This window comes from Myxine glutinosa, chromosome 4 (assembly GCF_964187855.1).
Source record: "Myxine glutinosa chromosome 4, kmMyxGlut1.1, whole genome shotgun sequence".
NCBI lineage: Eukaryota > Metazoa > Chordata > Myxini > Myxiniformes > Myxinidae > Myxine > Myxine glutinosa.
Window position 1 is genome coordinate 89,999,555 of NC_136264.1, and position 24,482 is coordinate 90,024,036.

General features: G+C 46.9%; 1 long non-coding RNA gene across 1 annotated transcript in view; it reads left to right on the plus strand.

The window, feature by feature from the left end:
• LOC144891777 (uncharacterized) overlaps positions 1-23,196 on the plus strand; it is a 35,820-nt gene extending 12,624 nt beyond the window's left edge. Inside the window, exon 3 of the long non-coding RNA XR_013623102.1 lies at positions 19,929-23,196. This is a non-coding gene — a long non-coding RNA (uncharacterized LOC144891777). The remainder of the gene's footprint in view (positions 1-19,928) is intronic.
• The last annotated feature ends 1,286 nt before the right edge of the window (positions 23,197-24,482 follow it).

Genomic DNA, 24,482 nt, shown 5'->3' on the forward strand with positions numbered 1-24,482 from the left:
GATTAGACAATAATTTTAGGGGATTAGACAATAATTTTAAGGGATTAGACGAGAAATTTGGGAAATTAGACAATAGATTAGGGAAAATACAGGAGGGGTTAATGGGGGTAGAAAACAGAATGGCCGCTCAAGAGAATCAAATGGAAGGGATGCAAAAGGGGTTAGAGGGGGTAGAAAATAGAATGGCTGCCCAGGAGAATCAGATAGAGGGAGTGAAAAATGGGTTAGAGGGGTTAGAAAACAGTATGGAAGGCAAATTGAGGGACATGAGGGACCAAGCGGAAAGGGAAGTTAACCAAATGGGGCAGCAGATAGAGGGGGTCAGAATGGGGGTAGAAACTAAACTGGATGCTCACAGGGAGGAAATGGAGCAGATGAGGGTGGCATCTGGGCAGGAGATGCAAGTGATGGGAGAGGAGATCAGAAGAGGAGTGAGTGAGGAGGTCGGAGGAGTGCGCGAGGAGGTGAGGCACTGTAAGGAGCGCATGGAGAAGGAGGTGAGAAAGGGGACTGTAAAATTGCAAGGGGGTATAGAGGACCTGACGCAGGAGGTGGAGCAGCTGACGGTGGGACAAACGGAGTTAGTGGACCAGGTAAAGAAGAACACAGCAGTAATAGAGGGTTTAAAATCGACACAGAAGGAGATGAAAAAGGACGTAGGGGTAATTAAAAAAGAGTGTCAGACGGTACGTGAGGGACTGACAACGAGGTTGGACGAGGTGATAGAGGTAATGGAGACGAAGGACCGGCAGGTGAGGACGCACATGGAAACGGTCAAGGTAGCCTTGGAGGACGAGCTGGAGGAGACGTACCGGGGAATAAAAGAGGTGAAGCAGAAACTAGAAGAAGTGGAAGAAGGGATGAGCGAAATTAAGAAGCGACGGAGAGAGGATAAGAAAGAGATAAAGGAGGAAGTAAAAGAATTGGTCCAAAGTCTGTGTTCGGATCGTGATGATGTGCTCATTAACCGGATGAGGGATTCGCAGGTGATGGAGGAGAAGCGAAGAGAAAGAGGACCCGGTGTAAGTGGTGACCAATATGGTCGTGCGTATGATGCGCCAGGTGATTTAAGAAGCTTGGGGGTCGAGATGGACCCGGGTGTTCGTGAGAGGCTATTGGTGAAGTGTGCGACAGGTCTGGTGTGCGAAAGAGGAGGTGTGCGAGAAAGTCCGACTTTGGGGTGTGTGAGGAAAAAGTGCGTACCAAGGAGTGAGGGTGCTGGCGAGAATGAGTCGGTCGTAGCGCGTGTGCGAGGGAGCACATGGAAGCGCGGTGTGGTAAGTGTTACAGAGGGTGTGACGGGAGAGTGTGCGCAGGAGTGTGCGCGAGAAACGTGTGTGACGGACAGGTGCATGAGGAAAGAGTGCGCTGTCAAGAGTAAGGGTGAGTGCGCTGTCAAGAATGGAGGTGAGAGTAGTGAGAGTGACAAGGAGAGTTAGTTTGTTGTGACAGGTGAGCGAGGATGTACACCTGGGATGGAAGGATGCACACCTGGAATGGTAGAGCGTGAGTGGGAATGCACGCTGGAGTTGGTGGTGAGGCACGTGGTTGGGTGTGCGAATGAGGGCACACCTGTGATTGTCACAGAGGAGGTGACCGAGGAGGGGGCGCGAAGCGGTGTATTGGTGAGGTGTGCGAGCAACGAATGTGTGCCAAAGTGTTCGGTGGTCAGGTGTGTGACCAAGGCTGTGAGTGGAATGGGTGTACCTGGGTGTGTAAGGAAAGGTACGAGGAGCATGGGCACGGCTGGATGTGTGAGCAAGGAACGGGCTGCGGGGTGTAAGCGTCCAGGTGAAGCATCGACGTTAGACGGGGTAGAGTTTAGAACGACTTATAGCCGAATCGGGCCCTCGGTGCGTGCTGGGCCTCGCTTTGAATGGCCGCGTCCGTGCTCCACTAGGCGGAGCGGGCAGCCCGATAGAAAGGGTCGTCATGGCGACCACTTTTTGTTGAGGCATTCCGGCAGGTCGAGATCGAGCCATGGGATGGCTCCGTGCCGAGATGGTGCGTGGGATCTCGGCCCGGGTAAACCTCCTTCCCTGCACCGAATGCGGGACGTATCCAGCCGCTGGCACAGAACAACCCGCATCCATTGCTTGGCTTTACGAAGCCGGGCTTTGGACAGGAATTGGCGCACCGAGAGGCATTAGTGAGTCGACTGGGTGATGAGGTTAGTGTTTTGGACCCAAAATTAGAGAAAAACAAAATTTGATGATTGGCAAGGGATTGGCAGTAGTGATTGGCAGATGATGGGTAGTGATTGGCAAATTTTTGATTTGTTGAAATTTGATGTGCAAAATTGGTAGTGAGCGATGGGCCCGGTGGGTAAGGCTGGTATCCCTGCCCCCCTTCCCGTGGGGGCAAAGGAGCAATAGCTTATGGGGTTGATGGCAGTGGAAACTAGCCCGGGTGGGTTAGGTTATTAGTAGGGATCTAGAAGAGATTGACATTAGGTAACGTTAAGTTTAGTTAGTGACTGATACCTGTAGTGGGGACGCAGGTAGATTAGTGTGGATGATAATGACGAGGGAGCGCAATAGTTTAAAGGGACGACTGGGAAGCGCAAGTTTCAGAAGGGAGTAGTTAGCTGAGATGATGCCGTGTGTGTGAGTAATGAGTGTTGTGGATCAGCGCGAATGCGCTTGGGGAGAGAAGGGTGCAGGTGGCACCAGGTGTGAGAGCACAGGTGTGCAGGTACAGGTGTGTGGAGAGAGTTGGAGTAAGTGGTACGGAGTGGTGTGCATGGTGCGAAGGTGTGGATGGGGGAAGAGTGGACCCTTTTCACGAGTACCCGGGGCGGGTAGTGTAAGTGTTAGGTAGAGGGTACAGGTAAATTGTGGTTGGATATTGGCATCTGTGGGGCGGTTGCAGAATGGTATTGTGGATGGGTGCATTAGTGTTGTGGAAATGGCTGGGCGTGTAGCCTGTTAGTGTGTGTAGTTGGTTGGGCACTCCACCACTGTGAGGATGTCGGCCAGGTGAGGCCGCAGGTGGGCTCTGGGAGCCGGTAGAGTTGTGGATGGGGCCCGAGGATCCGGAGGACGGACCCGGGTAGCCCAGTGCCAGAGAGGGCACCGAGTGGGGAGAGAGCCAGAGGGCCTTCCCCAGGTAGTTAGGTTAGGGTGAGGAGCAGGTAAGCTCGGAGGCAACTGCAGTGGTGGAGGTGTGCAGGTGGGTAGACCCACTGGGAGAGGTACACGCCACAGCCCAGAAATTGTGCGAGGGCACCGGGAGATGAATCAGGGGAGTGAGACCCCAAATTGAAGAGCACCACAGTTTGGCCAATGGGAATTGGTTTTTAGAACCCATAGTGTAAGAGGGCCAATGGTTTGGCCGGAGAAAGACCCCGGGTAGTGTAAAGTTGATAAAGTCATTTAGGAAATAGTTAGGATTGATGAACCTGTCGCACCATACGCAGCCACTTACCTGTGGTGATGATGATGACTCCACACCTGTGTTTTCTTTGTTTTGGTGCAGGAAATGAGAATTGCTGTGAGGATTTGTGAGACGCATCACGACGTGGATGAGACATTGGGGTGATCCCATCTCTCCCTCCTTAGGAGGGACTGATGATGAATTGGTGATGGCAAATTATGATGTTGAGTTGGAGATGGCAAATTTTGAGGAAAGTTGGAAATAGCAAATTTGATTGGTTAGGAGGGAGAGAAGACGAATTTGGTATATGGGAGGAACGGGGAAGACAGTAGGGATGTTTGTTGATTTGTAAAGTAGATGTTTATGGGTAGTGTTGTGTTTTGTGGATACAGTAAGGGGTAAGGGAGGGGCCATGTAGGTTACCTGGTGGGGGGGGGGGGGGAGCGTACGGTAGGAACGTACCTGTCTCACCTGGTTCCCATGTGCCCCCAGTGTGCATTACCTTGCATTGCGTGCACTTTTGCGCCCTTACCACCTTACTCACTTGTCTGCTTCTTTTGTCTCCCACCTCCGAGGATCTGGCTTTGGGGTAGAGAGAGAGGAGAGAGAGGTGCTGGCTTCGCAGTTGTGGGCCTGCACTTTCGCTGCTTGCTGCTTGGATCGATACACCATATGGACCGCAATGTTTGTGGCCACCCACAATGGACCGCAGTTCTTTTGCGGCCAAGCACCACCCATGGATGGACCTATGGGTCAACGTGGCACCTATGCCATACAAGGTGAACCACTAACAGTTGGCCCCCTGACGGCCACAATAAAGAAAGGGACGCGGTTGGCGCCTTTCTTTAGTTTTCTAAGGAAGTAAGAACACCAAGTGCACCACACGAAGGCAAGACCAGCGGCAGAACATCGGCCGGCTGCGACACCACACAATGATTTATAGACACTTTATTGGTGCACCGGATGGTGCTCACTGTGTGATGGGGTGGTGCTTGATGCTTGGAAGGGGTGCTCTGCACATTATTAAAGGCCGTAGGCCACAGAGCACTCGTGGGTTGGTGTATCGATGCTAGCATGCGTGCTCTCTCTATGCATAACATCTGCATGTGTTCCTCCAAAAACAGGTCCTGGATCGTAGTGTAAATATCAGCGTAGTCTTGTGTAAATAATGCTCCCTACCGGCTGTATGTTTAGTTTGAGGATTCTTTCCGGATTCGGTTATCCTGTGGGTGTGTTTCTGTGAGGAGAAGGGTGCAACGTCGCAGGGGGACATATTTACTCATTTGTGAATATCTGTAAAACTGTCGCACTCAGGGTAGAGTTAATAGTAGAGGGAACTACATTGCGTGCCACACTAAAGTAGGTAAAAAGTTATCGGGTCGGGACGCCCCGAGGGTAGAGAAGGGTGCAATGTTGCGAATATGGAATTTGGCCTCCATATCCGCTTGTAAATATTCCCCTATTTCCCCAATACTCCCCAACTATCCCCAATCCCCCATTCCCTAGTCCCATTGCCGGTAAATAACACTCTGTAGAACCGACCTTCCCCTTTTTCCCCCATTAAATGTCGTGCCCAGGTCCACCGCATCACACGTAGACAACTTTCGGACATCTTGCTAGTTATTCTTAGTCTATGTCAGTTAAGGACTCGTTTCCATTAATTATGACTCTTCGTTGCACCAGAATGTGATTATATGGCACCAGTAGTGAGTTTAGGACCTTTCCCATACCTCCTTCCATCTTCTTCCCCAAACAGCAACAACAACAACAACTACAGCTACAACAACAACTACAACCACGGCGCGCGGGGGGAGTGTGCGTCCTCCCACCAGCTCGGTTAGCCGCCATGACCATGCGCTCCACGGGGTTACCACGAAGGGGCTGGCTGTCAGCTCCTCATCAAGGGCGGAGCCTGGTAAACCCCCCGCACGCACCCAATGAGAAGCAACGTGCCGATTCCACGAGGCGGAGCTAACGAGCCGAGGGCGTGTCACTCCCCGCCGGATATACGAAGCGACTCACCGGATGTGAGGTCAGATGCGCCCCCAGCTTGAAGAAGAGCAAGTCACTACCTCGAGCGCTGTGAGACCTCCCGCATCTCTGGACCGGACCGAGTCGATTCTGTCCCTGAGCCCAGGTGCACCTGGAGCCATCGATCCTGCCTTTCCTAGCCATCAATCCCCGTGTGAGTCAGCCTTTTGTCCCGTTTATCTGTCGTCTGTTGGGGTTAATATAAGATTGTGTCTAAGTGCTTGTCTTTCTATGCTGTACCTCTCGTCCCTGTAATCTGACCTTCCGAACGAATATAATCTCCTCCGGAGGTCTTGAGAACCGTATCCATGGTGTCGTGTCATTTTAATCCCAGCCGTGTGTCTTTTCCTTCATTGACCTAGCGTAGCGCGATTAGTCAACGTTCGGGTATAATCGGGTAACTTGTGCAGACGTGGTCATACCAAACCGCTCGGTAAATAACATCTAAGCCACGTCTGTAACAATATATATATATATATATATATATATATATATATATATATATATATATATATACACTAGCAGAAGTACCCGGCATTGCCGGGTGTGGGAGGGGAGGGGAACGGGGGGGGGGGGGGGGGGGGAGGGGAGGAGAGGGGGCGAGGGGAGAAGAGGGGGGGGGAGGGGAGAAGAGTGGGGGGAAGTACCCGGCATTCCATGTATAAACGTGAGGGAGAAGAGGGGGGAGGGGGAGGGGGAGGGAGGAGAGGGGGGGAGGGGGAGTGGGAGGGATGGGAGAGGAGAGGGGTGGGAAGGGGGAGGGAGAGGGGGAGGGGAGGGGGTGGGGGTAGGGGGAGGGGGGAGGGGAGGGGGTAAGGGGGAGGGGAAGAGGGGGGGAGGGGAGGGGGGAAAGGGAGGGGGAAAAGGGAGGGGGAGGGGGGAAAGGGAGGGGGAGGGGGAAAAGGGAGGGGGAGGGGGAAAAGGGAGGGGGAGGGGGAAAAGGGAGGGGAGGGGAGAAGGGGAGGGGGTAGGGTGGAGGGGGAAGGGAGGGGGAGGGGAGGGGGGAGGGGGGAGGGGGAAGCGGGAGGGAAGGGGAGGGGGAAGGGGGAGGGAAGGGGAGGGCCAGTCAACAATGACGTTGCAGTTCTCATGGTCGGAGAGCAGCACAACAATCGCGACATCGTCCTGAATCTTCGCAACAGCACGAAGCGGCTTTTGGAGACTCACCGATCCTGTGACGCCCTCCAGTACCGGCGTTGCCGGGTGGGGGAAGGGAGACCCGTACATTCCCAACCCGTACATTCGCCCTCTCGACTCAAGCTCACTCGGACAAAAGCCTCGCACAAATTACACCGTGAAGGCCCAATGGCCATGTCTATGCCACAAATCAAGTACGTGAGCGAGTCGGGCGCACTGAATTGAAAATATATAGAATGCTCATACTCCGTGAAAAGTGAAGCCAACTGGCGGCGGGGATGGAATAACTCACATTATTTCAACCTGAGAGGTGTTTCACCTCGCTCCGGTGGATTTACCTGCCGATGCGCTTATTACTTGGATTTGTCCCAATGGAGCAAGGTGATTAAGAGGTCAAAGGATACCAGAGTCAACGACACTGAAGTTCAGCTACATCTTAGCTCAGCCACAGCTAAATACAACACAAACTATACATGAATAGGCTAACAACGGCACGTTAACATTTTTTTTTTTTTACTTTACTTTAAACACTTATCGCAGACTCATGCGGCACACTCAATTGATTGTGCTTATTCGGAACATCATGTGATCGCTCTGAGCGAATCAGCGCGCTGCTCTGCCACCGGTCAGAATCCGTGTATAATATTCCTCGCTGAAAAAAAATCTATGTGAAACATGCTACTATCTATGCTAAATCATGCTAAATCATGCTAAATGCTAATCATGCTAAAATAAAATCTATGCTACTTGCTGGCGGCAAGGAACATCACGTGATCACGTCACGAACATCATTCGTGATCACGTCATCACGTGATCGTGATCGTTATCAATGAGTGCGAATGAGCGAATCAGCGCGCTGCTCTGCCACCGATTCAGATTCGCTGATAAAAAATATGGATCTAAAGATGAAAGAAAAAAAAACCTATGTGGTGTGAATGGCAATGTTCCTCGCTGAAATGTGAAAAAAGGCAATCGCTTTTCGCTCTGAAATACGTGCGAACGCGTAACTGAGTTAATGGCGGCAAGGAACATCACGTGATCGCTCTGAGCGAATCAGCGCGCTGCTCTGCCACCGGTTACATTCGGTGCATAATATTCCTCGCTGAAATTTGCTGAGGTAAAAATACAGAAAAAAAATATTATGAAATAAATTTTTAGGTCGGCCATGTTCTTCCCAGGCTCAATGGCCATGTCTGTGCCAAATATCAAGTACGTGAGCCTCTCCGTTTAGGAGTCTACCGGTAACATTACACACACACACACACACACACAAACTGTGTTTTATATATATAGATATATATATATAGTGTTGTGGAAATGAGAATTGTGTTTTTTTATTGTTGTAAAAATATCACCCTCCTTCCTCCAGTTGTGTATAAAGGTCAAAGGGCGTCCCTTAGTTAGGTCATATACCATCACGTTAGCCAATCATAGATTTCCTCCTTGTTGGTAGTTATTTCCTTAGTCTGTGTATTAGGTTAAGGCTTTGTCTTCCATTAATTAATACTCCATTGCACCGAATTCAAATAGAGTAGGTTCCCTTTCATTCCCATTCCTAAAGCCTCGATTGCCAACTGCATTCGCCGCCATTGCCATGTGCTCCGGCTCGGAGAAGAAAGGCGTGTCTCCACCTCGTAATAGAAAGGAGGAGTGAGTCGGCCCCACTCAACCAACCCAGCCAAAGGGGTTTGGCTTGAGCGGGCGGAGAAAGAACGATCGGGGAGGTTCAAAAAGGTGAGAGGGAGGGGCATATATAACCCGCACCACGAGGCCCCCACCTCAGACGAGCTTGAGAGATGAGTTCTGAGTTCTGCAAAGAGACGAGCTTGAGAGAGAGACAGGAGACGCGTAAGAGAGGAGCCCTGAGAGCAAGCATTGAGAGAGAGTGCTGAGAGCAAGCATTGAGAGAGAGAGTCCTGAGAGCAAGTAAGAGCAGTACCATGCAGCTTTGACTCCACCAGGCAGTGTTGGCTCCACCAGGCAGCTCCGACCCGTTACCCCGCGGGAGCCAGATTGCGGTGGCATCGGTGGCCGTCGAGGTCCAGCCCGACGTCCCGTGCGGGGTCAAGCTCCAGCCAGCTCCGTGCCTTCCTCTCCCTCCAGCCATACACCACATGCCGTTCCTGTCATCATCCCCCGTGTAAGTGTGCTTGTAGTCTGTCTTTGTCTTGTCCTGGGGTATTAATTAAGACTGTAGGTAAGCTAGCATTTTTACTGTGTCCGCTTCTTCTTCTTCTGTTTTTATTTTATTATTCTTCCTCCTCCTTGGTTGCTTTCAATTGTGTAAATAGAAAATAAATCATATTTGTATTTCTTACCCTTTGCCTTTCTTTCCTCTACATCCATCGTTGTTGTCTTTTCCCCATTGAATACCTGTGGCACGATTTGGCCAACGTTTGAGAATCGGGTCTAGTCATTGTTAACAGTTCGTGCCGCGGCTGCCATCCGCTCGGCAAATTAACATCTTATCCGCGGTCACGAACGGGGCTGTGCACCGGCCTTTCCGGAGGTCGCGGTGCAGCTTCAGGGACCACGTCGGTCAGTAACAAACGAGGGGACTAATCCCCCCTCAAAGGGGAACCATAGGCCGACGTTGGGTTCCGCAACAATATATATATATATATATATATATATATATATAGATATATATATATATATATATATATATATATATATATATATATATATATATATTGTTGTGGATATGAGGATTGTGTTTTTTTTGTTTTTTTTATTGCTTTATTCTGGACCCTCCTGCCTCCAGTCTGTGTATAAAGGTCAAAGGGCGTTCCCATAGTTAATTCCATAAAGCATACACGAAGGACACCATATATCCCTGTTCAATAGTTATATCCTTATTATGTGTATTAGTGTAAGGCTGTGTCTCCCATTAATTTAAATACTCCATTGCACCAAGTGAAATAAGAGTAGATCCCCTTTCATTCACATTCCCCTTCCAACAATTGCCAACTGTTCCCTCCGCGACTCCATTCGCCACGAGGTCGGCTTGGAGAAGAAGGGGGAGGAGCTGCCGACTCCTGGGCGTGCCCGCCCATCGTCATCAAGGGCGGAGCCAGAGGGCCGTGCCGACCAATCAGGGCTGAGGCGAGCTCACCGATGGGCGTGTCCTGGACACCAGCGGCTTGATCGCCTGAGGCCCAGCGGCTTGATCGCCTGAGGCGCTATATAGAGCGCGCGCAAAAGCCTGGAAGTTGTTGTTGGACTAAGAGTTGGACTGAGTGGGACTAAGAGTTGGACCAAGCAAGAGAGGAAGTTGTTGGACTGGGTTGGACTAAGAGGAGGGAGGAGATCAGATCAAAGACAAGCCAAAAAGAGAGTCCTGGAGTTTGTGAGAGAGGGAGAGAGAACCCGTCATGCCACACCCCCCACCAGCAGCGTTGGCTCCACCAAGCAGCTCCGACCCGTTACCCCGCGCACACGACAGGATCGGTGGCATCGGCGGCCGTCGAGGTCCAGCCCGACGTCCCGTGCGGGATCAAGCTCCAGCCAGCTCCGTGCCTTCCTCCCCCTCCAGCCACCCACCTCCTTCCAGCCAATCCACTCTGCAATTCCCCATGTGAGTCCGTCTTTGTTTGTTCTGTCCAGGGAATAAGTTAAGCCTGTTTAGATAAGCTAGCAAATTTCACTGTGTCACCTTTCCTCTTCTGTATTTTATTTTCTTATCCTTCCTTCTTCCTTGGTTTCTTTCAATTGTGTAAATAGTAAATAAATCATATTTGTATTTCTTACCCTTTGCTTTTCTTTCTTCTTTACATCCTTCGTTTTAGTCTTTTCCCCATTGAATATCTGTGGCGCGATTCGGCCAACGTTCAGGAATCGGGTTAGTCGGGATAACTGTTCGGGCGCGGCGGCCATCCGCTCGGCAAACAACATCCTCGCCGCGGTGCCGTAACAATATATATATATATTATATATATATATATACAGACTTGGCATTTAATATGGAATATTTTTTTTTTCTTGACTTTGGTTTACTTTCTTAACTCAGTATATCAATCTGGTGAGTTTCTTTCACACTTTGGTGATTTATTTGTTAAAAGAACCATGTCACTGATTGTCTGTCGCAGCAAGAAGTCAACAACAGGATTATATCACAGGTGGCGTGGCAAAATGTACGGACAGGTGCATTCGATGATTGGCTTCACAGTCAGGTATACAAGGGTTGTTGCATTCTGTATTAGTGGAAAACAACTGCTGCATGTCTCCAAAAGTTATTGCCGCTTCCTCTGGAGATGGTCCGTCAACTCGACAATGCTGTTTGTCATGGAGTGGTGGCTTTACGAAATTACGGCATGAAACAGCATGCTATTGCTTGGCAGTATGGCATCACTCAAGGTCAGGTGTAAAAGATCCTGAAACGAAATGCTCAGAGGGGAGTCCCTACTCCAATACCGAGGCCAGGACGTCCCCGCAGAACCACACGGAGGGATGATCGCCAGCTGCACCGGTTAGTCCGCAATGGCCGTACCAAGTCAGCTAATCGGCTTAGGGCTGAGTGGCAGCAATTGACAAATGTGCCTGTATCCAGAAGGCTAGTCAACCAACGACTGGTTCAAGCAGGCTATCGTGCCAGGCATCCCCTGAGAAAGCCACGCCTGACCAGACAACACTGCCAGCGCCGATTGCAGTGGGCCAGAGAGCAACGTCAATGGCAGCCAGGACACTGGAATCACGTGATCTTCAGTGACGAGTCTAGATTTCTGGTCTATCGTCAAGATGGCCACGTCCGAGTGCACAGACAAGTGCATGAAGCCTACAACAAAGATTGTATAGTGCCAAGAGTCCAAGCTGGAGGTGGTGGGGTGACCGTTTGGGCTGCTTTCCATGCAGGGGGCAAAACTGACCTGGTTGTTCTGAATGGAAACCTGAACCTGTTCAAGTACAGGGCCATTCTGGAAGAAACATTACTTCTATTTGCTTGTGCAGCCATTCGAGGAAACTTTGTCTTCCAAGATGACAATGCACGGCCTCATCATGTTCGCATGATCCAACACTTTCTTGCTGACCGTGGTGTAGAGCATATGGAGTGGCCTGCCATGTCCCCGGATATGAATCTGATAGAGAACTTGTGGGCAACATTAACGCGTCAAATCGACCACTTGGACCAGCAGCCTACCTCTGTGCGTGAATTGCAGCAGGCTATTGTCACTGCATGGCAAGCAATTCCTGTCCAAACCTTGGCAAATCTCATGAACAGCATGCCTCACCGTGTACGTGCTCTCCTGAATGCTCGTGGGGGTTACACGATGTACTGAACTGTAATTTTACTGTCCGTAATTCCAGTCATAATTTAACTTTTGTTTTTATTTAAAAAAAATTTGGCTAATGTGCAAAATAAAGAGATACTTCTGGAAAATGTACAGAAGTTTAACACAGGACTGTCCATGAATTGAGTTTGATATCAGTTTACATCACTTTCAAGGATCAATTTATTTGTTTTGAAATGTCAAATGTGGTTTTTGTTTCTTTTAAAGGTCACATTAACAAAATCTAGAATGATTTCAACATAATTCCAATGAACTTTTGGTTCTAAGACATCTTGAAAAGTAAGTTCACCCCCACAAAAAAAAGATTCCATATTAAAAGCCAAGTCTGTATATATATATATATGGAAGTGTATGTGTGTGTATGCAAATCACTAGCAAATCACTAGCAAGAGCAAAACACTGACTAGCAAATACCACCCCACCCGTCACTTCGCTGATGGAAGTACTGGGAGAGGGTGGAGAGAGGAAAAGGGGGAAGAGAAAGAGAAAGAGAGAGAAAGAGACAGAGAGAGAGAGAGAGAGAGAGAGAGCTAGGTGTAGGGTGGGGAAGGCGGGAGAGTGACCCCTCACCACACGTCGCTATACACTCTGGGCGAGAGGGGTGAGAGGTTGGGTGTGGGAGTGGGACAAAGAAACAGGGAGGGTGGGAGAGAGAGGGGTGGGGGGAGGAAAAAAGGGAGAGGGAGTGAGGGGGGGGGGGGATGAAGGAATGGGGTTGGGTGGTGTGGGCAATGACCTTAAGCATACAGCCAAAACAACACCGGAATGGCATCGGAACAAGAACATGAAAGTTCTTGAGTGGCCCAGCCAAATCTCAGACTTGAATCCCATGGAGAATCTGTGGAAAGACTTGAAGATTGCTGTTCCCCGACACTCCACATCCATCTTGACAGAGCTTGAGCAGAGCTCCAAAGAAGAATGGAAGAAACTCCCCAAATCCAGATGTGCAAAGTTGATGCAGACATACCCAAGAATACTGGAAGCTGTAATGACTGCCAAAGGCGCTTCTACAAAATATTGACTCAGGGGGTTGAATACGATGTAAATTAGATATTTCTGTATTTCATTTTTTATTTAAAAATTTCTGAAAAACAATTTCCACTTTGAAAATATGGGATATTAGTGTGTAGATCAGTGACGAAACAAATCTGAATTTAATCCATTTTAAAATCAGGCTGTAACACAACAAAATGTGAAAATGGTCAAGGGGTGTGAATACTTTCTGAAGGCGCTGCAACACCAGGCGGGTCAATACAGCCTGTCATCCTTCTGAAGTTGGCAAAATTAGTACCACTGAGGTGGTAAGGGGGCATTGCATCAGCAGCACAGCCTTGCTCCCAGAAAATGATGCAGCCAAACAGCCACCGTCATCATATTCACCAAAACACTCAACATACTCACCAAAAACCCATCAACATACTCACCAAAGCACTCATCAACATATTCACCAAAACACCCATCGACATATTCACCAAATCACTCATCAATATACTCACCAAAGCACCCATCAACGAACTTACCAAAACACCCATCAAAGAACTAACCAAAACACTCATCAGCCTACTCACCAAAACACCCATCAACAAACTTACCAAAACACTCATCAACATACTCACCAAAACACCCATCAACAAACTTACCAAAACAATCATCAACATACTCACCAAAACACTCATCAACATACTCTCCAAAACACTCATCAACATACTCACCAAAACAATCATCAACATACTCACTAACATACTCACCAAAACATCCATCAACAAACTTACCAAAACACTCAACAATATTATCACCAAAACACTCATCAACATACTCATCAAAACATTCAACATACCATCCTCACCAAAGCATTAAACACACCATCCTCACCAAAACATTCAACACACCATCCTCACCAAAACACTCAACATGCCATCCTCACCAAAACACTCAACATAACATCCTCACCAAAACACTCAACATGGGATCTCGCGAGATCTTTGTCGGCGAGTCACGTCTTTTCGAAGCTGTCCACGCTCTCACGCTTTCGAAGTTAAGTAATTATTGTTCACAATTGTGTTTTTGTCGAAACTGTATTTATCTTTCGGTGTGTGTACCTATAGTATGTCCTGAGGAAGATTCTCGGTGTTAATCTTTCATAGCTGTATAGAAAATCGTCGGTTAATTTGTGTCGCGTCTTTTGAGGCCTTGTAGGCTACCGTGTCCTACCTTGAGGCTTTGTTTTTTCTCTCAGCGGTCCGTCGATTGTGCTCCAATTACTTTTGTTCTCTGTTTTTCCCAGTCTTTTCACCCCATACATCATTGTTTAAAATCTCAACTCAAAAAAAAAAATCTCTTCTTTATTCTTATTCGTTGTTATTATTCGTTTATTCGTTGTTCTTATTCGTTCGTTCGTTCTTCGATCACGTGTTTAACCTCCATTTCCCCAGATACACAGTAGTTTTCACTGTTAAATTAAAAAATGTTTAAACTTTCCCCTGAAGTACTGTATTCTGTCGTATATTATAACACCTTTTTCTTCTTCTTCTTTAAAAGGGTGTTTTCGACTTGCTCACCAAATCTATTCATTGCAAAAAAAAATTCCATCTCTTACAGTTCCTCTTTCCTACATTCCCTAAACTCACCTGCACTCCATCCCCCCTCCAGCATCCTCAAACGTATTTTTGACTCGAAGGTCGCAAGAAACTCAATTTACAATAAATGTTCGTTTCCCATGAATCGTACACTTTCTAAAATCCAATCTCACCCCTCCCCTCCTAATCTTCCCCATCACCCCTCCCCTCCAAAACTTCCCCATCACCCCTCCCTTCCAAATCTCCCCCCTTGCCCCTCCCCTCCAAATATTCCCCATCACCCATCCCTTTCAAATCTTCCCCCTTGCCACTCCCCTCCAAATCCTCCCCATCACCCATCCCTTTCAAATCTCCCCCCTTGCCCCTTCCCTCCTAAACTCCCCCCACACCCCTCCCCTCCTAGACTCCCCCTCACCCCTCCCCTCCTAGACTCCCCCCTCACCCCTCCAAATCTCCCCCATCTCCCATCCCTTTCAAATCCCCCCCTTATCCCTTCCCTCCTAAACTCCCCCCTAGCCCCTCCCCTTCAAATCTCCCCACCCTCATTTCTTCGCCATATCCCCCCTCTCACCCCTCCTCCTCAAAGCGTCCTCCCTGCTTCTTCCCCCTTCCAGCTCTCACCTCCATCTCCCCCAACCTTCTGCCTCACTCTTCCCCCTCCTCAAATAACACCTCACTGTGCCTCACCCAATCACCATCAAACCTTTTGTCCACCCCATCCTTCCCTTTCTCCAAGCTATTCTGAAATCACTGACACACCTTCAACAGCTCTCCCTACCACTTCCTCCTCTTCCACATCTTACCCTACCCCTCGCCCCCCCTATTCTGTATCCGATGCTCCCCCTTCTTCTTCATTAACGGTATGGACCTCAAACATCAGGGGCCTTCGCTCAAACCTGACTGATCTCTCCATACAGGTTGCTTCTGACAAACCAGACGTGATCTGCTTAACAGAAACTTTCCTCATTCATGATGTCTCTGATTCCTTAGTATCTCTCCCGGGTTACTCCCTCCTCCGGTATGATAGGCCTGAGCCTCGGCCTGGAGGTGGGGTTGCTAAATTTATCAAAACCTCTCTTCCTCACTCGCCCTGCACTGCCCTCTCTCCACCTCACCCCCAGGAATACCTCTGGCTACGGCTTCCCCTTCGCTCCCACCTTTTGTTCATATGTGTGTTGTACCGTCCACCAAACAGTGATGACTCCATCTACATCTCGCTGTCTGACAATATGGACCAACTTCTATCTACTCATCCCAGTCAATGGAGTATCTTCTCTTCTGGACTTGGTTATGACTAACTTCCCTGAAAATGTCTGCTGCTCTTCTTCTGCTCCAATCGGCTCATCTGATCATGTGCTTGTTAAAGTGGACATCTCTCTGACCATTCTCAGAGAGCCTCCTCAGCGTCGACGAGTCTGGCATTTCACTCAGGCCAACTGGCACGGTCTTCAAGCAGCCATCAATCATCTGGACTGGTCTCCCATCTCATCCGCCTCTGACATCAACTCATCCTGGGAATTCTTCCAAAGTAAATTTCTCTCTCTCATGCACAGATTTACCCCATCTCGTGCTCAGTTGTCATACCCTTCTTCCCATCCATGGTACACGGAATCTTAAGGTGAGGCTGTTGCCCAGAAACAACTTGCCTTCGTCTCCTGGAAAGCAAATCCAACGGAAGGAAATCTCATTTCCTTTCACAAAGCCTGAAACAAGTGTGTGTCCACCCTCAGTAGAGCCAGGAAACAATATCTCTCCGTTCTCAAGACCGAACTCTCTTATCTGTCTCCCTCTTCCAAATCCTGGTGGCGTCTGGTCAAATCTGTTTCTGGTGTTTGTTCCCCCTCCATCCCCTCCCTTACCTCAAACGGCTACACAGCTGACTCCGCACGTGAAAAAGCTGAATGCCTCAACTCTGTGTTTGCCTCTAAATCTTGTGTCCCAAACCCATCCCTCTCTGTACCCACCATACCCAGTCGTACCCAGCTGCTCCTGGACTCTGTGTCCTTTCCTCCTGACAAGGTGGAAAAGTTTCTGTCAACCCTCGACTCTGATTCTGCAACTGGACCTGACGGCATCAGCCCACGGGTCCTAAAATCCTGTTCTTCCGCTCTTTCACTCCCTCTCTCTGTTCTCTTCACCCTCTCTTTTGCTCAAGGTCATCTGCCATCTGCTTGGAAATCAGCCAACATCACCGCTTTACACAAAAAATGTGCAAAAACAGATCCTTGCAACTACAGACCAATCAGCCTTCTCCCAATTAACAGCAAAGTCATGGAATCCATCATTGCTTCGAGTATGAAATCTTTCCTCTTCTCCAATGGCTTGATCTCTGATCATCAATTTGGTTTCAGACCAGGTCACTCTACTCTGGGCATGCTGCTTCTGCTGTCTCAACAATCGATGGAGGTCCTCAATGCCAAACAGGAAATTAGAGCTGTCTCCCTTGACATATCACGTGCCTTCGATACGGTCTGGCACCCTGCTCTGCTCACCAAACTCTCCTCCTTTGGTATCCATGGAAATCTCCACGCATGGCTGGCGGACTTCCTCTCTAGTCGCAGTCAACGTGTGGCCCTGAATGGGTTTCTCTCATCTCCTCTTCCTGTTCAGGCTGGAGTTCCCCAAGGCAGTGTTCTGGGCCCTGTGCTTTTTCTGGTCTTCATCAATGATCTCTCTGACTCTCTTGAAAATCCTCTCTATCTCTTTGCTGATGACTCCACTTTCTGCCACTCCATTCCTCATCCCTCAGATCGGCAGTCTGCAGCTTCCTCACTCTCTGCAGACCTGGACAAAATCACAGACTGGGCAAACAAGTGGAACATGTCTTTCAATCCTGACAAATCTCACACTCTTACGATGTCTCTCCGAAAAGACCGACTGGACAACCCTCCCATCCACTTTCTGAATAATCCTCTCCAAGAAGTTCTGTCACTCAAGCTTTTGGGTCTCACTATCTGCCATGATCTTTCCTGGGAAAACCACATTTCCAAGCTGGCCTCCAAAGCCAGTCGCCGACTGGGCATCCTCCGTCGTGCGAAGTCCTTCCTTGGCACACCTGAGCTCCTCACCACATACAAGGCTTTCATCCGCAGCACAATGGAGTACTGCTCTCCCCTCTGGGGCTGGTGCTCCTGCCTCACACCTAGCTCATCTTCACGCTGTTGAAACCAAAGCATTCAGAATCATTGGAATCTCCCGCGATGAAGCTATCTCCTAGGGCCTTTCACTTACTCACCGCCGGCAGGTTCGTGGTCTTTCCGTCTTCTACAGACTCCTCTCCGGCCTTGCTCCCCCAGCTCTCTCTGGGCTCTGTCCCCCAAATATTCGTACAGGTCGCACAAGATCTGCCAGCAACCCTCTCATGGTTAAACTGCCAAAAGCAAGATTCTCTGCTCACCTTCACTCCTTCATTCCTCTTTTCTCCCGCCTCTGGAACAAACTCCCTCACTCTCTTCAATCCCACTCCTCCCTCCAGCTCTTTAAAACAGCTGTTCACCACCATCTCTTATCGTCCCCCATCAAAAACCTTGAACTTTTCTACCCCCGCTAATTTCACCCCAAATCCACTTTTTTGAAATACCAACTTCTTTCCTGGAAGTCCTTGGTGTCCTTGTGTTCTATACTTCTCACACCCCCCTCCCCCTTCCCACGCCTCCTCCCCCCAAGCCCTCTCCCATCCACACATCTCCCGATGTCCCTGCTCTCAAATGTTGTGTTTTTGTGCTTCCCCTTCTCTCCCCATCTTGTCCTCTGCTCCCCTTTTTTATACTTTGTTTGTTTGTCTGTTTGATTTGTTTGTGTGATAAATGTTAGCTCTTTCACGAGCCTCGATTCTTTATACAAAAAAAACAAAAAAAAAAACATCCTCACCAAAACACTCAACATACCATCCTCACCAAAACACTCAACATACCATCCTCACAAAAACATTCAACATACCATACTCACCAAAACACTCAACATACCATCCTCACCAAAACACTCAACATACCATCCTCACCAAAACACTCATCAACATACTCATCAAAACACTCAACATACCATCCTCACCAAAACACTCATCAACATACTCATCAAAACACTCAACATACCATCCTCACCAAAACCCTCAACATACCATCCTCACCAAAACACTCAACATATCAACCTCACCAAAACACTCAACATAACATCTTCACCAAAACACCCATCAACATACCATACACACCAAAACACTCAACATACCATCCTCACCAAAACACCCATCAACATACCATACACACCAAAACAGTCAACATAACATCCTCACCAAAACACTCAACATACCATCCTCCACAAAACACTCAACATACCATCCTCACCAAAACACTCAACATACCATCCTCACCAAAACACTCAACATACCATCCTCACCAAAACACTCAACATAACATCCTCATCAAAACACTCAACATAACATCTTCACCAAAACACTCAACATACCATCCTCACCAAAACACTCAACATACCAACCTCATCAAAACACCCATCAACATACCATCCTCACCAAAACACCCATGAACATACCATTGTCACTGACACACAAATAGCCTCTGTAACCTCACCAACATATTCACCAACCTCCTGACACACTAACCTCCTCAACACATTCACCAACCTCACAACGCACTCACTGAGTGCACCACCAGACTCACCAACCTCACCAATGTAATCACCAACATGGTGAATAACATCACAAACACACTCATAATTTTAAAGACATCTTGATTCAAAGACAAGAAAGCTTTTCGTCTTCTGCAAACAAATTATCTGAATTATCACCAAGCTCACAAACACACCTTCAATACAAACATCTCACCCCTGCACCTCACCAAGACACTCAATTTATGCCTGGCAATGAGTGATACGGTATTGAAAGAACTTCAGCCGCTTTCATCACCTTGTGAGTCTCATTTAATTTGCAGGTGAGACGTATTTGGTGGAGATGTCATGGTTGGTTATCTTGCGTTCAGTCGCTCTTCATGGTGTTTTGACTTTCTTTCTTGGACTCAAAATGGAGACCTGAACACACACTCAAAATGGATATATATATATATATAAATAAAGTTGTGTGTGTTCAGGTCTCCATTTTGAGTCCAAGAAAGAAAGTCAAAACACCATGAAGAGCGACTGAACGCAATGTATATGTATATACTGTATATGTATATACCGACTGAACATACTGTATATGTATATATATATATATACGTATATATATATATATATATATATACATTTATATATATATATATATATATATATATATATATATATATATATATATATATATATATATATGAAAGAAAAAGTAGGTTGTCCAGGATAAACACGGAGAGGCAAGCATGCAAACCAACTGCCTGGTTGTTACAAACCGCCCTTGTGTCACGAGTATCCTTACGAGGCTTTTCCTTCAGACCCTAAATTTTATTAGGAACAAAAGTGCCAAAAGCCTTGGCTCCATCCGTGCATTTGCACTAAATGCTTTGCTTGTGTCTCCATGAAGGTCACGTGAACTCAAAACAACGTTCCTCAGAATCCCTGGGTCAAGTCAGCCCGAGGTGCTGCTTTCATCGAGTGTCCTGTGAAGGCAGCAGGAAGGAAAAGAGCACCGATTCATGGAGGTTTGGCCCATTCCAGCCTCGTTACAACTTACTAGCCTCAGGTATAGATCTTTCTTGGCTAATATTTTATGGTATGAGGTTGAGCTCGGATCATTTGTTCATCTAAAGAAGGAAAGCTTTCTTTTCAGCTTCTTCCTGATATCACAAAAAAGTCATCAGGACAACTTCCCTGACTATTTTGTTTCCATCTGATTTCCTCCATAAAAGATTTAAAACAATTTTTTCCTCATTTAATTAATACTTGTAAAAAGCCCGTCAAATATGATTGGTTGGAACAGTTTATTTGACGGTGCAGCCTTGTGAGCATGCCAAAGTCTTAAGCCTCGGCCTTGTGTTAGGTGTGCTTATATCTTCTTTATTTATTAGACATCCTATGGATGTAAATGAGCACTCGTTTTGCTCTGTGCACATTGCACATCATGTGCAGCAAATTTCACCTCTCTGCGCTTTGCATTGATTGTTATAAAAAAAACGCTTCTGTACACCGCCCTTGAGGCTCGGTTTGCAAGCCACCGTCTACAATTCCAATAGAAGAGACAAATAATTACTCTCTTATGGAAAATGTTTTTCGAGTTTGTTTTATCCCTCAAAAATAGACGTACTTTGTACTTACGAAATCTTTAACATAGTGAACACATTAGTGTTAGAAGATTGGCCTTTAAAACCTACCCTTATGAAGAGGGACAGACATCTGTACAAACACACAAACTGACTGTTTTATATGGTAGATATCAAATTTTGTACTCAAAATCCTATTTGCACAAATATTTACCTCCATAAGACACTGGACGTGTATTCGATAACACATTATTGAGCTTCCTTGAGAGACTTCCATTTTCAGTATGTGTCAACTAATATGATCAGGTATTATGAATATTCATTCAGAAATAACATCACTCGTTGGATGTCTAGTTCATTTATTTGTGTGCCAAAGCAGGTTCCTAATTTAACGAAAAGCAATTCGAAGATATTTCAATACCTGCAGCAATTTCGTCTCATTTGACGCACAAACAGGTTCAGTGCTTGACAGGTGGACACATAGTTCCAGTCAAGGTGCTGATTTGGGCTTTGGTCCAGGCCTGAGGCGCAATGCCCTTCGTGACCCCAACTGGCAGCACCTACGACCTGCAAACCCTGGATGAGGACAGGCCTTGCTTTGAACCATCGTTGCTCAAGGCAACATTCGGGTCGGGTGACTCAACTGCTGCCCATTTGTGCAATTTGCACTCGAGAAGGTCCAATCACACCAAAACCCAAGGAGCGTTTCAGCCTCTGAAGGTGGCGTCCACCCGTAGTGGTCAAGCTTACGAAACTCCAACGCAAAGCCACGTCATACACTTGTGACCTCTGCTAAGATCAGATTGAGAAGTTCAGCTAAGTGCACAGTTTGCTTGAAGGCAGGCTCCACTTCTAAATCGCATTCCAGTAAACTTACCTGGCTTACCTGCAGACCTGTCCGCACTCGCCACAGCTTAGCGGTAACCATCGACTCAAAGCCATGAAGCCTACACAAAATCCAAAATACCTTTACATGCTTATTTGAGGTCAATGGATGGAGTGACGGCAAGAGCAAAATTTTGAGCTATCCAAAGTCTCAGGAGCAAATCCTTCCTGATTATGGTTCAAACACATCTCAAAAGGTCCGGTCACCCAACCAATAGCCCTTTAGGTGCAGCACTTCATTTGCTTCATTTTGAGCTGGAACATTCTCTTGACTTTGCAGCATGTCCTTCGCAAAGAGCCTATTACAAGCAATCAGAATGTCACGCCCAGAAGGATGGCCCCACGGCAGGTGTCCAACATCTCCGTACTACCTTTGCGTGCGCAGGATACTCCCCCAAAATTCCTGTGGCGCGTGGCGGAGGGAGAGTGCCCACACGTCCTTGTGTGTCGTAAACCGCGCCCCGCATTGATGGACGCCTGGGCAGGTCTATGCAGGCCGGCTCGCTGGCCCACGAGGTAAAAACAAGGCCAGTGTAATGAACTCGACTCGACTTTCATTTTCTCCACAAGAGCGAGGCTCATGGAATAGAAAGGCAATCTGTGGTCAACCAGACGACCAGACAATCTGTAGACAACCAGACCCTCCTGGTGTGCCATGACTGAAGAGGTCAGATAAACAATCGTGCATGGATCCAAATAGGGATAAGCCAAAGTGGACATCAGTCAATGGAGATAATTTTCTTGTTCAAAATGCATTTATTCATTAAACACATGTACGTTTTAATTTTGTTAGATGGGTTTTATGCAGCACTGCTTTTTCGTTGGATGTAATTTAATGCCAATCCAGAGATGCAATGGGGGCTTAAAGGATGAACCCGCAAGAGATGGACTGCTGCCACATGGAAACCAGACCAGGTTCGGCAGGGATATTACTCCCTCCAAAAACATCTGAAAAAAAACTAGCTGGGATTTTTACAACAATCCAATAAAACGTGGCAATTCTCATGAGAATAACTCACCTCCCAGAAGTTTCGAATCAGAATCCTTAACCCTTGGGTGCAGTGATTGGGCCTCGGGGGCCCACAAGGTTTTTTTTGTTGCAAAAACTATGCTGTACTATGTTTTTTTGGGAATGAGCCTCATTTTCACTGACTTTCATGTTGTTATATAAAATTCAGTGGCATAAAAAAAAATTCATTCAGGCTCGTGGGAAAATCTTCATTCTTCACTTATGACCCGAAAATCCGACATGGATGCAGGTCTGGGGCCTTCGAGGCCCCACATAAATGTTGTTGTACTACTATGTTATATCATTATTTTCTTGATATGAGCCTCATTATATGCTCCTATAACTTGGTTACAAATAATTCAGTGACAAAAATATGAAAATTTAAAAACTTTACACGAATACATTCGTGGGGCCTCCGAAGCCCAATGGCCGAAAGGTGTAGGATTTTTGAAAGTTGTGGACACATACATTCTAAATAAAAGGATTAGTGAATCATATTTTTTGAACAAATAGTCCTCCATGAGCCTCAACTTTTTAGAAAAAAAAAAGTTGAAAAACCAAGAACAAAAACATTTTTTTGCCAAAAAAAAAAAGTTTCATTACTTGTATGGGATTCTTCCAACTAATAGGATCAAAGACTCACATTTTCTGAGCAAATACACATCCATGAGCATCGACTTCGATTGAAAAAGGACATGAAAGAAAAGAAATCTATAAAAAAAAACAAGTACAAAAAGTTTTAATTAAAACAAAAGCCGTGTCGATGTTACACAATGCCTAGATGCAGCTGTGCCTATAACGTCGATGTTATAGGCACAGGACATTCCTATTGATTCGATTACTTGATGTTATTTTTGTGCAAAGTGAAAATATATCTCGGCAATTTCCCGTGTGTGGCGACGAATTTTTAATATATCTCGGCATTTTTCCGTCTGTTATTTCAGGCGGTGTATGACTGACCATGCCGCGATTTAAAATATATATATCTCGGCAATTTCCCGTGTGTGGCGACACGTGAACGAAGCTATGCTCCTCTCTCCACATTATTGTGACGACGTATAAATTAAATATTTCATCGTGACGATTGTCATCAAATGGACGAATTTTTAATATATCTCGGCATTTTCCCGTCTGTTATTTCGGGCGGTGTATGACTGACCATGCCGCGATTTAAACAAAATATATATATCTCGGCATTTTCCCGTCTCTTATTTCGGCCGGTGTATGACTGACCATGCCGCGATTTAAAAAAAAAAAATCTCAATGGACTTGAAGTTACAGGCCTTTGAGAATTCATTTCGTTGTATAAAGGGCAACTTTCATCGGATTTTCTTCCCGTTTTTTTTCAACCGAGTCTAAAACTATGTTAGCGACTGTGAAAAATGAAATGATATATCGAATTTGATTTGAAATAAAACTGTGTGAGAGAGGAAGACACCACGGGCCTACAAAACAGGCCTCAAAGCTATGCGAGTTAATAAAATGGTGGATATTTGTTTATATGAAGGCTCTCCCAGAATGGGTGGAGCTATGGTTCCCAGAATGGGTGGAGCTTTGAGGTTTTGTCTTCTCTGCAAGAACAAGAAGAAGAAGAAGAAGAAGAAGAACAACAACAACAACAGCAGAGGGCACTCTATGAGCAGCGTCTGCGACGCGGCTAAAAATTTACACAAATACATCCGTTGGGCCTCCAAGGCCCAATGGCTGCGTTTATGTAGGATTTTTTATGCCTGCATCGAAGAGTTAGAGCAGCTCACTACCTTCAGCCAGATTTGAAATGACAACCTCTGATGTACTGTACTAGTCCAATGACCATACCCCTAGGCCACAATCATGTCCATATGACCCCCACATTTTCAGGAACATATCAGTCTTGATTCAGTGATATCAGTGGACATTTCAATGTACGAGGTGTGGTGTACAAATGACATCAGGAAACAATAGACCAAAATAACCAATACAGGATGTGGGAATTGACCCTGAA